The sequence below is a fragment of the Gossypium raimondii genome, chromosome 6 (assembly GCF_025698545.1).
Source record: "Gossypium raimondii isolate GPD5lz chromosome 6, ASM2569854v1, whole genome shotgun sequence".
Classification (NCBI taxonomy): Eukaryota; Viridiplantae; Streptophyta; class Magnoliopsida; order Malvales; family Malvaceae; genus Gossypium; species Gossypium raimondii.
The window spans coordinates 36,977,867-36,994,894 of NC_068570.1; positions in this window are offsets into that span (position 1 = coordinate 36,977,867).

A 17,028-nucleotide genomic window follows, 5' to 3' on the forward strand; every position below is an offset into this window, starting at 1 on the left:
CCATTCCAAAATTTCCTTTCTCTTTTACCGATTTCTCCTTCTGGAAAAGGGGCATTCATCAGCTATTCGGAGTAGCAATTAAGTGTTCATAGCAGCCTTGGTCGACGAGGACAACGGAGAAGGAAGAATGGAGCAACTAGTCAAGCCACGGAAAAACACCGGATTTGATTCTTGTTCCCTATTTCTTTAATTTTTGTTGTTGTTATGCTGAACATATCTATGAATATTTATCTTGTTAGGAAGGTTAATTTAATCAATTTAGCTTGAATTTAATTCGTGTTAGGTTGATTGCATTTCATTTGTTAAAATTATTAAAATTGTGTTTATATTGTTATAGGCCTCGGTAAGATGCTTGATTAAGTAAAATCATGACTAAGTTATTCTTGCATTACAATTGTTAGGTAACTAATGAATTAATTATTTAAATGAATTGAAATTGTAATTAATGGACACAGTACTTAATCAGTGCATGTTTAATCATCTAAGGTAGTTGAGGGTTAGATTAGCAAGGGTATCTGACGATACATTTGCCTTACATAACTTACAAGATTATTGTGATTAAACTGTTTCAAGGTAAGGATACTTTGTTCCCTCACATAGTCTTTTATGTGCTTATTAAATCGAGTTAATTTTTTGAATTTACATAGGTATATGTACAAGAGATTATTTTGATTTAATAAGTATGTATGTGCAAAAACATATTTACCTATTAAGATTTGTTTAATCGATTGAATTGGCATAAGAATATAGTCAAGAGATAAATGGATTTTGGTAGGTGAGTATGTTCATAAGTTAACAAATTATTGAGTTCTTTGTGAACTTATTTGTAACAATATAAACATGAGTTTAATAATTCAATGTTAAGAAATGTAATTAATCTAATACAATTATGCCATCTAGATTAAAATCGTATTTTGAAATCGTGCATTTGAGATTTATTTATTTAGTTTACTTAGTTTAAAATCTTAGCTTTTAATCACCCTCTTCAAACAAAATATTTTTCTTCACCAAAGTGTTTTCAATAGCATTCATAAATAATTCTTTTCACAGTCCCTATGGGTACGATAACTCGACATTTACTAGTATGGGTATGATAACTTGACATTTACTAGTCACTTTATTACTTGTTGCGATTGTGTACACTTGCACATTTTCGTCGTTCCACATATGTCCCCATAGTTCGGAGACAACCAAGGCAAATGGATCAGTATATTCAGTAATAGACTTTGAAAAGGGCAATTTATGAAATTTTCCCTTTTTGCAGGCAATACACAAAACATCAAAAACCTTCTTAGATGGCACAATTTGACATTTATCCAAGACAGATTTTACAATAACATTAGAAGGATGCCCAAGTCGGCGGTGCCATAAGGTAAATGTAACACAGTCATCAAATGTAGACAGAAGACCAGTGTTGTGAATATAAGGAAACTCAGGAATCGGAATAGGAGCAATAAGGGAAAAATGATAGAGTCCATCACGAGTGTCGCCCCGTAGCAAGATTTCCCAAGTTTGTATATCCTTAATAACATAGTAAGTCAGACGAAACTCAAAGAACGCATTATTTTCTTTAGCAAATTTAGAAACAGACATCATATTTTTTTCGTATATTCGGCACACACAACACATTTGATAAAATAAACAATTTATTTTGCGTAAGCAAGACAAAATCCCCAACATACGATATATTTGCAGGAGTTCAGTCGCCCATTAAGAGAGAAGAAGTACCTGATTATGGAGTGGACGCATTCAAGGCAGAAGCTTCCTTGTAAACATGATGCGTAACACCTAAATCAGGATACCATGAAAAAAGTCCCTACAAGCATAGGAATATACGAGTCACTATTATCAAAATTAGACCTAAATTGGGTCGTGTTTACATTAGATCCACTATTGTTCGAGAAGTCAAATGCATGCAGATTGAGAATTCTAAGTAACTCAATGCAGGGTGAGGATAAAAAAATAGGAGCTGACCCAAAAATAACACGTGCCCTCGGTTTCGTAGACCATAGTAATCGAGACCCAGTACGCAGCTTAGGAACATCTCCAGTGGGTGACCTAATACCTTGGCCAATATCAGACAGTCCCTCAAAAACAACACAAATGGCATTTGGCCCAATATAGTGACCTGTACCAAAAAACCCAGCTGCACCATTGGCAGGCCCAACCTGCTACTGCCCAGCAGTAACATGAATAGGTCCAACCTGTTGATCTGACGCAAGGGGTCCATAATAATAGTCTAGAGCAGTCGGCCTAGTGGCACCAGTGTATAGCCTGCCCCAACTAGTCCAACAACTCCTCCAAATGGCCCAAACTGATGGCCTGCATCAGTATCCCACAAAGTAGGAGGTTTAGAAGAAACCTTAGGTAACTTTATTAGGAAGCGGCCGCATGAGAAGGAGCAATACCCACCAACCACCTAGACCAAACCCTGGCGACGCCGTCGGCAAGCATGACTCGACCTAACTAGGAAGAGCCGAGGGTAATTTGAAGACATCAGAACTGTTGTGATTACTCACCACAAGCACACCAAACCCCGCAAACGAACCACACGCAGCATCGGCTACTGGCGCCAGAGTCGTCGCCAGAGGAGAACTATCAAATTTGCGATTGAAGCGGTAAAGAAACCGTTGAGCCACGTGGCCAAATCTACCACAAATCTGACACTAAACACGGGGGCGAAGACCCCTCTCACGGTCACCAGTGGAAGTGCAACCACCGTGCACATGATCTGTCGTCGATGGCACTTGAGCAGCCTCCACTAGATGAGTGTGAATCAGTGTTTCTTGCAACACACGAGTCAGATAAGTTTTGTATTCTAATAAGACATCTACCAGTTTTTTCAATGGAAGTGGTGCAGATGAGAACGAAGCAAGTGTGAGCATAACATTATACTCCGACGATACCCCTGCCAAAATAATCTCCACTTTCTCCACTTCTGAGATCTGCGATCCAGACGTGTCAAGCAATGCAACGGTATTTTGAATCTTTACGACATCTTCTTTGATTGTCATGTGGCCTTTCTTGATGGAGTGGAGCTTATAATGAAGGCGAGACAACTTCATGCTGGTAACGGCGACGAACGGACGAGTTATCGTGCTCCAGACATCACAAGACATTTTAGCATCTGTAAAACACGATAAAAGAGATCCAATGATGGTGGATAGCAACCAAGACACAAGTAATTTGTCTTATTGAAGAAAAGCTAAAGCCTTTAGATTTGGAACTAGAGGGCCTTCTGGCGACGTCACAAACCGCGACAAAACAGGTAAACTGCCTTCGATAAACCCAGTCAACTCATAACCTTCTATAATCAATCTTATATGCTGCTGCCATTGAACAAAACTAGATTCATCTAACTTGACTATATCATGCCTAGGAAAAGATTGGACTAACCTAGAACCGACGAAGGACGAACCAACACGAGAGACAGAAGTAGAATCAAAAGTCGTCATTAACACACACAGTAGAAACAATCCCCTAGAACTCAAGCGACTGATACCATGAAAGTATTACTTAGAAAATGCTAAAACAGAAACTAAAGAATGAATTCTTTGAGAGAAAACACTATGCTTCATTTATCAATTTCACTGTTTATATACACAGATGAATGGAAGTAAGGGAATAACTATTGTTAACAACCTTCATAAAAACTTAACAGATCCTAACTAACTTCTCTTAATAGAATACTTTAACAAGGTTAAGGGATGTATCACTCTTCCTGTAACACTGGGTGATGGCGAACACACAGTAACTGAGTATGTGTGGTTCTTTTTAGTCGATCACCCAATGGTATACAACACCATATTTGGTTGATCGATAATAAGAATTGGGTTTATGTAACCGTGTGTCATTAAACAATCTCTTGAGGTTAGCATCATCCCTCATTATTGAATAAGGGGGAAGATCTTGTTGGAGCATAGGGAGGTCTGAAGTTATGATATGGCGCAAGTGTATAGTCTAAGCTAGGAGGGAACTTGGATGACTCCAATCGTGCGAATTCTACAAGGAAATGATGTTCAATTGAATAAAAGAGAGTTTTACAAACTCTGACGCAAAGCTACAAGGTGTGCTACTATCAATTATATCTCAAGTGAAGTCCAATAAATACATTATCTATGAATTGTTTAAATCTCAGCTGCTAAAGTGGTTTCTTAATTATAACTGTTAGATATATACCCTATTGAAGGGTGTACTCTATAGAAAAGGGTATTCTCAACCATTATTGTGATGCTTGTCACCTACGAAAGTTGAGTACGTAATGTGTGATATACATGAAGGATTTTGCGATGATCATTTGGGATGCAAACTCCTTGCACAGAAGGTGTTTAGACAGAGGTATTACTGGCCTATTGTACAAAAGGATGCACACCATATAGTCCGTACTTGTGACTCTTGCCATAGGCATACTCAGATACAGTGACAACTAGCAGAGCCGTTACAAGTTATGTCGAGCCTTTATGTGACACATCGAACCTGACTGAGACGAACCGGCCCGAATTTGAAGCATTACATTAGCCACCTAAGTGACTCTCCGGCTATCGATCATCCAAAACACACTCCGATCTTATAACACCTTAATTTTATCTAGTTATTAGTTATTTATTAATGCGAAAGCAAATTATGAGCCAAATTTAAACTTTTCCTAGGTAATTTAACCTAAAGGCATTTTCGTCATTTTACCACTTATGGTAAAACTAACCCAATTTTAGTTCTAAGTGTTTATCGACCTTTTTTTAGTCAAATTATGCAAGCCTAAAAAAATCAGCTTAACTTGAGTTTGTTTACTATGTCTAATTCAAGTTTTATTATTAGGGACTAAATTGTAACAAATGCAAACTATTAGGACCTATTCCAAAATATAAATTAAGTATGTTTCTATCGAATTTTACCCATTACAAGACTAATCTTAAAATTTTACCAAGTTTCTTTATCATCTAAGGCTCCAATTAGACTAATCAATTTTCATGACTAAATTGTAACTTAAGCAACTTAGATTACGAATTTAAAAAGACAAAAATTCAAACCTTCAAAATCCCACACGGCTGTATTCCCTAGATCATGTGTCAATAAATAACCGTGTTCGCGTCAAGAAAAACTTTTAGGCTGATCGCACACGTTCGTGTGTGATAGCTCTAATCTCCACACGCCTGTATAAAAACCACTACACCTATTTTTGCGAAAAACTCATTTTAAAACCCGAATTTGCATATTTTAATAGCCAATTAAACTCGATTTAACTACGATTAATTAACATACATATACATATATCTTCCATTGAGTTTATTGACATCAATCAAGCCTCAATTATATAAAATTAGACAATAAATTTCATGCATAACAAACACTGAATAAATCAAACAAGTGGCGTACCTTAGTCGCTAGTAAACCATTCCATGGAAGCTTCATTTAAACAATCATTAGAATAAGTTTCATGCCTCACATACCGTGTTATCAATCACCGTGTTATTAAGCTTAATTTAAACAATCGTTAGAATAAACTCTTAAACCAAAATTGATTTCAAGAGGAAAACAAAAGAGTTATGTAAAAACCAAAAGAAAGATAATTTTAATTCTACTCCTAAACTACTAGTGTTTTTGAAAGCATCTATGACGACTTAGTTACATCAAACCCCTAATGTCCTTTTTCTAGAAGTGTTGGTAGCCCAAATTAGGTCTTGGTACGTCTTAGGCCTTCGTATAAAGTTGATTGGCCAAACAAAAATAACCTTGAATTACTTGGGCATGAAGTCGACCTATGTCACGTCACACCATATCTATGGCATGGCATGACACCCACAATCTACCTTGTTCCGTTTGTTTTGTGCTTTAATGTTCTAAGAAGCTTGTGCATAACTCGTTTAAATCTCTTAGGGGTTTTTATATCTTTATTTCTTCATCTTACACACCCATTTAGACATATTTGTACTACCTAAGGCTCGTGTCGGCCTACTGGATCATAAGACTTAAAAAATGTGTTACAAACACTTATTTTATTAATATTTATTCCTAACGCCTAAATACTAAAAAAATATAAAATCCTAAATTGCATAGAAAATAAGATCCTTAAGTGCGAAATTGACTTGAATTAACTACTACATTTGACGTCAGGTCAATAGTGTTGCTCTATGAAACCTAATAATCGTTGTCACAGTGTCACCCCGAATGACCAGTCGGTATCATTTTGTTTCAAATTTAAACATGATGTTCGAACACCGAAGTGTCCCCTCTTAAAGGCGTGGAGCTTCGCACATCAAGGTTTGCACTCAACAACACCAGATTGTGGTATTTAATGGAAATTCCATTTTCCATATCCATTCGTTCATTTCATCATTTCTAACCTTGATGTTCAAACACTGCAGTGTCCCCTCCGTAAGGCCCGAAGCTTCACACATCACGGTTTGTACCTAACAACTCCAAATGGTAGTAAATGGAAACTTCATTTGCCAAATCCTAACTTCATTTAACCCATCAATAATTTCCCCTCTGTACCTCCATGTTATAATCATGAAATGCATGCATTATCTTGGAGACTCTATCTTTTTAAATATGGAATCATAACAATTTAATGCATGTTAAACTATTTTGGTAGATACCCTTATACCAAAATAATATTATGCATGCTTAGCATTCACAATTAGTGGTGTTCATACATCATCATAGAATCATACCAACCACACAATATTCCAAGGGTGGAATATAGAAACTCACCTAATAATTCTTTTCCTACTTAGCTTAGGTTTTCCAAACACTAGAGCTTCCATTCTCCTAACAGCTAAGCAGGTCAACCAAAATCATGGATTAAAATTTGAAATTTCGACTTAAAACTCAGTTTTCCAGTAACATGTGGAACCCCTAAAAGGTTCTGGAAATTCTTAATTTCATTTTTTAATCCTACTAACACCAAAGAACATAGAACCTTACCAACATCATTAGATTCTCTACAGTTCCGACTCAAACCTCATGATCATTGCTCCATGCAGAGCTTTTAATAACTATCTCTTCTTTGGAGCAACCAAGGCAGAAAATGAAGAAGGGAAGAAGATTTAATAGATGTGAGAAGAATTCACCCTGGGAATTCACTTCCAATTATTTATAGCCCTTCACGCACTGTCTTCAACCGTATAGAAACCATCCATTGATAATCATTTTGTCTCCTACTAAGGAACCAATTGATTCTAATCCAACTAAACCAGATTTAGACCTCGACTATGTCCAAATAAGCTTATCAATTTTCCTGATTTTTTAGATGAGGTTGCCAACTTATAACTTTCTTTAATTTAACCCCTCAATTATTCCTTAATTTTTGAACTTAGAGGAAACTGGGTGTAACGCATTTGGCCCCAAAGCTCCAATTCAACGATTTCATGTATTCAAATATGCCAAAAACATAATTACCAAAGCATCCACCTTACTTATATGTATGATTATACCACTTTTATAGAATCACAACTTACATACAAACCATTTTAAACCATTTCTAGACATTAGAACAACTATTCCCTAGGTATATGCCTTAAGACCAAAATCAAGCACAATTTACAAACATTTTTAAGTTCTAACAGTTGTTTAGATGCTGGCTTTAAGTCTCGGGGCTTCGAGAAACACCTAAACTTGCGTAAATCGTACATTAAGCAATAGGCTCAGTGCTACTTTCATAATTCAAAATAAAAAGCATAACATTATCAATATACCATTATGCATACAACATGTAATCTATCCATATATGACTATTAATACTAAATATTGCATATTCATCTTCACCTTAAAACATGTACATACCAAATGGCAATATAACCTACTCAACCATTCATCTTATTAAATCAATTTTATTCATTTTTTAATTACCGTTCAAATAGCCATTTAGTACCTATTCTCAACCAGAATTCAACATTTAGACATGTATAACATTGGCATCAATTCATTCAACTTTCATAATGAAACTATTTTACTTAACAATCTATCCTTTCCCGGGGTCTATTGAACTCATTCATATTTATTTTGGTATCATATTCTATTGTCAATCTATTTCCCTACATATTCAAGTTTTTCCATTTCCAATTAGGATCTTACGTCTGATGGAGCCCTAATAAAAATGGACTCAGATATATGGGTAAACTACACCACACTAGATAGCTTATAGTAGCTTAAACTACAACACACTAGGGCACCAAAGTGCAAAGCCCTATGGCATAAAATGCATATTCATATACTAATACTCCCTCCACCACACCATATTATACTCGATAATCCGCAAAAAATTCTAGATCCTGGTATAACCTGTAATGATCTCAGTACAAACACATACCCCGTACAAGTCATATACGACTCTATTGTCAATCGTATCCTAACCTTATACTAAGTTCATGGGCATCAATTACATATATTTAAACATTTCCATACATGTAATCATCTTGCTCATATATTCATTTACTGTATTCGATCACATATGCATTTCGTTTTCTATATATTGTTCTATCGCATAACAATAATTTTGCAACTTAGTACATATATTGTTTCTCAGCCAAGTTCACAACCACAACCTCATTTCATCATCAAAACACATATTAAATATTATAAGATATATTTCAATATAATTTTCATATCACATATAATAATTTAAGTATTTTATATCATTTCCTATTTTATTCATTTTAGTCACCCACCTCGATGTTCTATATCAAATTCAATCAAAACATTTTATATTATCATAATAGGCTCACATAAATTATTCTACAATCAATAACATGCATATAAAATAAAAATTTCTCTCCCAAATCATAAAAGTACAAACTGAGGTTTCGCGTGTCACTCATTGACGATTTTCGTTTTTTCTTTCCCTACCGATGATTCAATATTGTTGTTAGATATGAACAATCATAAAATATATCAAATTATTAAATTCAAGCCAAATCATAATAAAATACCAATTTTTTAAAAGTTTTTAAATTATTCAATTTAGTCCCTAAAATCGGGACAAGCATAACTTTCAATTTAAGGCCTCATATTAGAATCCAATTTCACTAAAACTCATTAGGGACCCTCTATTTTGTATCCCTGAAAAATTTCATGACAATTTTTTATTTTATTCAATTTTGTCCCTAATGTATGAAACTAACAATTAAGTTTTACAATTTAGTCCTTTTCATATACTAAGCTTAATTTCTAACAATTTAACACCAAAATAATTCAATTCTTAACCATGGAAACTTTTTAAAACTTTAACAGTTTCACAAATTAATACATGGGTTAGCTAAATCAAGCTCCCACAATAAAAAAACCATAAAAATCAAAGAAAAATGGCTAAAGACTTACTTGTAATTGATGACCAAAAGCTAAAAGAGTTTTCAAGGTTTTCTCTAATGAGGGACGGTTTGGAGGTTGAAGAAGATGGTGCTCATGTCTTTTTTTTTCACTAACATTTATATATATACTAAGACTAGTTGTTAATTAAGCTTCATTAATTAAGACTAATTAAGCTTAAACCTTTAATTAACTAAACTAATGACCCTTTTACATCATCATCCACTAAAATACAATTAAAATAGGTTTATTTTCTATTTTGGTCCTTTGGATAATTGTTATCTAAGTCCTCAAACCTTAATATAATAAAAATTATAATAATTAAACTATTACAATTTAGTCCCTGAGCTATAATTAGTCACAATTTTGATTAAATCACTTAACCAAATATCAATTCATCAATATGATAACATGTCAATATCTCTATTAAATATTTACGGACTTAGTTTACAAAAACAAGGTCCTGAAATAATTTTTTCGACACCACTAGAAATCGGGTCATTACAACTTTTTTCTTATTTAATTGGATTTGGTTTTTATTTTATAAAATTAAAAGCTTGTTTTAACCATTCAAAGAATAATTTAAGTTTTTGATAATTGATGGAATTTCTAATACTACCAAATACACTATATTTTTTCTTATTTTTCATTATATTTTGAAAATACGAGTAAATTTACCATTCAATTAGTATGTGGTTGAATTTTCTACTAAGCTTTGAATTCTATTACATTTTCCACCAAATTTGATTACTTAATTAAAATTTACCACTCAATATTAATTTTGATGATTTAAAACATAATTTAATAAGAAAAGAAATCTTTCAAATTTTTATTTTAATTATTAACAATAATTTAACTTATAAATATTAAAATTAATAAACTAAATTAGAATTTTTATTTAATGAAGGAAAAATTGGAAAATAAAAATACAATTATAATAAAATAAAAAGTAAGTTTATTTTTATAAAATAAATTTTAGTTAATTTTGATGTTATATTAATTAAATTATTATTTTTAAATATTAAATTAAAATATAAAATATTTGTATTAAATTTTGTCTTCAAATTGTTTTAGATTAAAATTGAATACAAAATTTCAATTAAAAGATTAACTTTAGTGGAAAAATCCAATCAAATAAAAGTAAAACGGCAAAATTCAATATAGATTTAAAGTATAGTGGGATAATTTATCTTTAGTTCATAAGGAAAATGATAGATATAAATTAAAGTGAAGTATAGTGGTAAATTTTAATTTCCGCTTAAAGTATAGTGTCAAATTTCCATATTAACCCTTTTTATATTTATATAAAATATGTATTTGTATAAATATTTAATAAATACTATAAATTCTATAGACGTGTATTCATATGAAAATTACATATTTAGAATAGAGGTGTACGTTTAAAAATAGCATACTATAAATATTGATGCATAACATTTGAAACTAATAATAACAACAAATATGCACTATATACAAAATTAGAATAAAAATTTGTTTAAATTGTGCGTAAAAAGAAATTCAAATAAGCAAATATATCAAATTAAAAATATTAAATACACTCTAATTGTTTGTCATGATAGTGTCATGTTTCTTGTGTTGACTTATGACACCAACTCAATCAACAATATTATTAGATTATACAAATGATGTGGGTAAATAATTTTGTGTAATAATATTGAAATAGCAAAGAAAAGATTTAATAGATGCTGATGGCATGGGTTTAGATCTCATTTTATGCATTTTTACTGGTTTTATGGAAACAATAAAAGAAAAGATAGAAGTATCGTCATAATAATATCAATTATTTTATACACGTAATGGTATTTTCATAATTTTCTTAATCGAGCTAGTGATTGGTTTGCTTGTGACACTAACTCAATCAAGGGTTTAAATATTAGCATAGATATTTCTATCATAAATTAAATTTTAGATTACAATAAGGGTTAAAACATGCCATAAGGCCCTATACTCTTCACAAATTTGAAATTTAGTCCATGCACTTTAATTTTAGAATTTAGTCCCTTTACTTTTAAATTTTAAAATTTAGGTCCAACTATTAACACCGTTAATATTTTTATTAAATTTTTGGTGTGAAATTTGAAACAAAAAGAATTTCATTGGTAGCGTAATTAAAAATAATGTTAACAATATTAACAATTGGACTTTTTGTAATTTTCTAATTGTTCCAAAATCTTATAAGTTGAATTAATCAAATTCAATTTTTCTCGTTCTATCTCGAGTATCCATTCGCTCAAACCGATCCGCCTCTATTTCTACTTTCCGTAAGCGGTGCAGGCCTTTTCCACTGCTCAATACCCCCGCCGTAGTTCTTCGAATTTGAATAGTATTCAAGATCCTCTCTTTTGATAATCTAATAAATCACTTAATGAAAGTAGATTATCTTTCCATTCATTTTTTATTTCAAAATTCCATGATCCTTCTCGAACCAAACATGAACCTTTCGATTCATTTGGCTATCATGCTCAATTATTTCTTATTTATTGGGAATTAATTCCCAATATCTATTTGAATTTTAAATTTTGAAAAGTAAAGGAACTAAATTCCTAAAATTAAAAGTATAATGATTAATTTTAAATTTACAAAGAGTATAGGAACTTATAACATATTTTAACCTATAAATATCCTTATTGTTTATTATGATTTGAATTTGGTTTTGGTAAGATGTAATGTAATGGAATTTAAATACAATGTTAATAACAATTCTTTTAATTTGCTAACTACTTTTTCCAGATTTCGATATATACAAATTCATTGAAATAAAAATAAGAAGTAAATAGAATATACTAAAAATAAAATATAATGATAGTAGGCTTTTAATGTTGGTGTCGAGATATTCAAAATTCATAAGGAATTGAAAGCGCATGCATAAATGTGAAAGTAACACATTCTAAAAGTTAATTCCAAAATAATAATATTTTGAAAAACGTAATTCACTTGAAAACAATAGTTAACTGGTACTACATATTTCAAATTGACTTCACTCCGGGAACCAAACTGTATTTAGAAATTGAAAGATGGATTAAAAATACCCAGAAAGTAATTGACTTTATTAATGACATATTCAGATCCCAGCTTCTCCCTTCACCATATCAATATACCCTTCTTTCTTATACAGAGCCAATGATGAATGCTTGTTTTCTCCACGCACCATAAGGTAACATCACATCATCAAAGATATAAACAAGATGATAGTCTCCAGTGGTATTAGAGAATAGAAGTTGTTAGTCAGTTAGTGAGGTTGTTACTCAGTTCAGAAAGTCTATAAATACTGCACATTAAGAATTAAGAAGTAAGCAAGTTTGAATAAACAAACAAGAAGTTTATTATATTATTTTCTCCATTTTCACTCTCTGTTTGGATAGATATCTCCTTCTTTTATCTAGTTCTTTCATTAGAGAATAGAAGTTGTTAGTCAGTTAGTGAGGTTGTTACTCAGTTCAGAAAGTCTATAAATATTGTACATTAAGAATTAAGAAGTAAGCAAGTTTGAATAAACAAACAAGAATTTTATTCTATTATTTTCTCCATTTTCACTCTCTGTTTGGATAGATATCTCCTTCTTTTATCTAGTTCTTTCATGGTATCATTCGCCAATTGATTCTGGTCGTTGCTTCTCATGGCTTCCGTTGATTCCGCGTCCGGTGAACCTAACTCTGGTGTGTTTGCTGTCGGTCGAGTCACAACCGTTCTTCCTCGACATGAAGTGGTCAAACTCGATGAAAGTACTTACCTTCAATGGCGTAAGAAGGTAAAACTAATTGTTAATGGCTATGGACTCACATGTTTCTTAGATGGCACTGTTGCTCCGCCATCTCGATTCATTATTCTACCCGATGGCTCTCGGGCTCCAAATCCGGCGGCTCAGGTGTTTACGCAACAAGATCAGCTATTGATGTCCTGCCTTTTGTCTACTGTAACCTCCTCGCATCTATCCTCTTTTGATGATGCTTGCACGGCGTGCGACATTTGGAGTATGGCCGGTAATTTTTTTGCAGCAGGTACGGGTGCCAAACAGTTGAAGATTCGGCATGAGCTTCACTCGTTGAAGAAAGGTAATCTTTCTATTAAGGTATATGTTGCTCGGATTAAAGATTTGTGTGCTATGTTAGATGCTTCTGGCTCTCGTATCTCCGATGAAGAGAAGATCGAAGTGGTGCTGGCGAGGTTGTCGTTGGACTTTGAGGTGGTTATCTCCTCTGCTCGGTTGTCATCTGGAGTTTTGCCATTACAACGCTTGGTGGATGCGTTGGTTGATTGTGAGAGTCGTCACGAACAAGTGTTCCAGGACGTCAGGTTGAACGCGAATCTTGTTGAGGATGCACCGTCGGTTAAAGGAGTCGATCATGGAGGCCGTGCGTCTGTTCGTGGCCATGGTAGAATGTTCAGATCTCGCATCCAGTGCCAGATCTGTAGTCGATTTGGTCATGTGGCTCAGAAGTGTTACTATCGTTATCATAGAGACTCGAGTGACTCATCCGTGGTGCCGTCGGCCTCTCATCAAAAGACTCAGTCGGGTGTTGAGAGAGCTAATTTTAGACTGTGTGCGTAAGAAGAAGACGAACAGTGTGTGGCCCCTTATCACAAAAGTCAGAGAACAATTTATGGTCAAAATAGAAATGGTGGTCAAAATTGGAGTAATGGCATGCAAAGTCAGAATAGAAATGGTGGTCAAAATTGGGGTGCTGGCATGCAAAGTGAGAAATTGGCACGTGGGCCATAGGTGTCTTTTGCAAATGAATATGGCAGGCCATATAGAAACAATTTTCAACCCACTTTGCGTCAGTATGGTAATGACGATGGGCCTATTTTTAATCGAAATGGGTTTACTAGTATTGCGCCACTGGACCTTGATAATGGGAATGGCAGACGTGTGTTGCAAGGGCCGAATCTGGTAAATTCTTTACATGGGCCAAATGTTGACCCAAATGCAAATGGGGTTCCGTCTTCTAATTTTGTTCAAGTTGATCAGAGTGATCCTGGTTCGACTGAACCGATTGGAGTCAATCGGGTTATGCGAGTTACCAAATCGCGTGCTCGGGTTTATACTGGGTTCGAACCTTGTATTGGACTTCCCCGGCTAGGGGACTTATATGCATCTGATTATTCTGATTCTTCGGTGTCCGGCTTTCATGTCAACACTGCTCAACTTGGATCCGGTACTGGTAATGATGATCCTTACATTCCAATGCATGGTGGCACCACATCTTGGTATCCTGACTCGGGGGCGAGTCATCATGTCTGTCGTGATGTGTCTGCTTTACGTGATGTCTCGGCATATTCAAGTACGTCATCTCTTTTAATGGGCGATGGTACTCCTGCGGTAATTTCGTCAATTGGTACTGCTATTTTCTCTACTCAGTATAAATTGTTACGACTGTCAAATGTTTTATGTGTACTGAGTATACGGAAAAATCTCTTGTCTGTCTTACAATTTTCTCGTGATAATGGTGTATTTTTTGAGTTTCACCCTACCTACTGCGTTATTAAGGATACGGTGACACGGGAGATATTGCTGACGGGCCGCATTCGTGATGGTTTATATCAGTTTTCTATACCAGTGGTTTCTACTTCACCTCTGACTGCTCCATTTGTTGCTCATTCGCAAGTTTCGCATATTGTTTCGACTACTTCTGTGTTTGCTTTATGGCATAATCGTTTAGGCCACCCGTCAACTTCTGTGGTCAAAAATATTCTAAATAAATGTAATGTTGTTTCAAATAAAACTAGTCTGGATGGTATATGTACTGCATGTCAAAAAGGCAGGTCATATAAGTTGCCTTTCTCTCCTTCGACTACTAGCTATCGTCCTTTTGAGTTGGTTGTGTCTGATCTTTGGGGTCCTGCACCCGTTGCATGTGGTGATAAGAGATATTATGTTTCGTTTATTGATATGTGTACCAAATTTACTTGGGTTTATCTTTTACGTCAAAAAGCTCAAGCACTAGAATGTTTTACTCAGTTTCAACAGTTGATTAAGACACAGTTTGGCAAGTCTATTAAGCAGTTTCAGAGTGATTGGGGAGGTGAATATCGTGGTTTTACGTCTGTCTTAGAATCTCAGGGGATCATACATCGACTGACCTGTCCTTATACTTCCGAACAAAATGGAGTAGCTGAGCGAAAACATCGTCACATTGTTGAAATGGGTATTACGTTGTTGGCTCATGCAAATTTGCCTATGGAATATTAGGGGTATGTGTTTTGTTGTGCGGTTCATCTTATAAATCGACTTCCCACTATTGTACTTCAGGATAGTTCTCTGTTTGAGGAACTGTATGGAAGCGATCCGACCTATGATCATCTTCGAGTGTTTGGTTGTTGTTGTTATCCTTACTTACGTCTATTTGTAGGTCGTAAGTTGGAATTTCAGTCTCAGCCGTCTACTTTTTTGGGCTACAGTCCTCGTCACAAGGGGTATCAATGTCTTTTACCAAATGGTAAGGTTATAATTTCAAGGCGTGTGGTCTTTGATGAGTAGAGGTTTTTGTTTGCTGAGACTAGTTCAGATAAGTATGTATCAACGACCAGTCAGACTAGTTCGATAGTTGTTCCTTTCGTGTGGCCATCTTCCTCCTCGACTCTTGAGCCATGCATGATGACACCGTCTGTACAAGGGGTGCCGTGTGGAGCAGCCCCAGTCTCATAATTCTTCAGCTGATGTTAGGACTGGGTCGGGTAGTCTTCTAGCTCATGATTATTCAGCTAATGATGGAACTGAGTTGAGTGATCTCCCAGCAGAGCATGGCTCGGGATCCTCAGGTGATACCAATGCTCCCTCTTCGTCTAATATGGGACTTTCTGTAGGTGTTTCGTCAGCATCTGATAGTCAGATTAATAGGACACTTGTGGGCAATATTCACCCAATGGTCACTCGCGCTAAAGCAGGGGTTTACAAGCCTAAGGTTTTAAGTGTTGAAGCTGTTGAACCGACTACAATTGAAGAAGCTCTGGCTACTGTTGAGTGGCGCACTGCTGCCCAAGATAAGTATGATGATCTTATGCGTAATTTCACATGGGAGCTCGTTCTTGCTTCATCTAATCGTAAGGTCATTGGGTGCAAATGGTTGTTCCAAATCAAGAAGAATTCTGATGGTACTATTGCTCGACATAAGGCTCGCTTAGTTACAAAAGGTTGCTCTCAAGTTCCGGGTTGTGATTTTAAGGAAACGTTTAGTCCAGTGGTTAAACCGGCTACTATCAGAGTTATTTTGTCTATTGCTGTGTCTAGGGGGTGGTCGCTTCAGCAAGTGGATGTGAATAATTCGTTTCTAAATAGTGACCTTGACACTGAAGTTTTTATGCATCAACCTCCCGGTTATGTTCAATATGGGTCAGATGGCAGACCTTTGGTGTGTCTTTTGAAGAAAGCGTTGTATGGTCTTCGTCAGGCTTCTCGTGCCTGGTTTGAAAGGCTAAAAGGATTTTTAGTCTCTGTGGGGTTTGGGGTTTCAAAGTCTGATACTTCCTTATTTGTTCGAGTTGTACCAGCTTCAACATTGTATGTGCTTGTGTACGTTGATGATATTATTATTTCTGGTGATGTGCCTTCTGTTATAGAGTGGTTTGTTAAAGTGCTGAATAGTGAGTTCTCGCTTAAGGACATGGGTGATCTTCATTATTTTCTTGGGATAGGGGTTAATTGTTCTTCGTCAGGTTGCCTTCATATTTGTCAGAAGAAGTATATACGTGATATTCTTATACGTT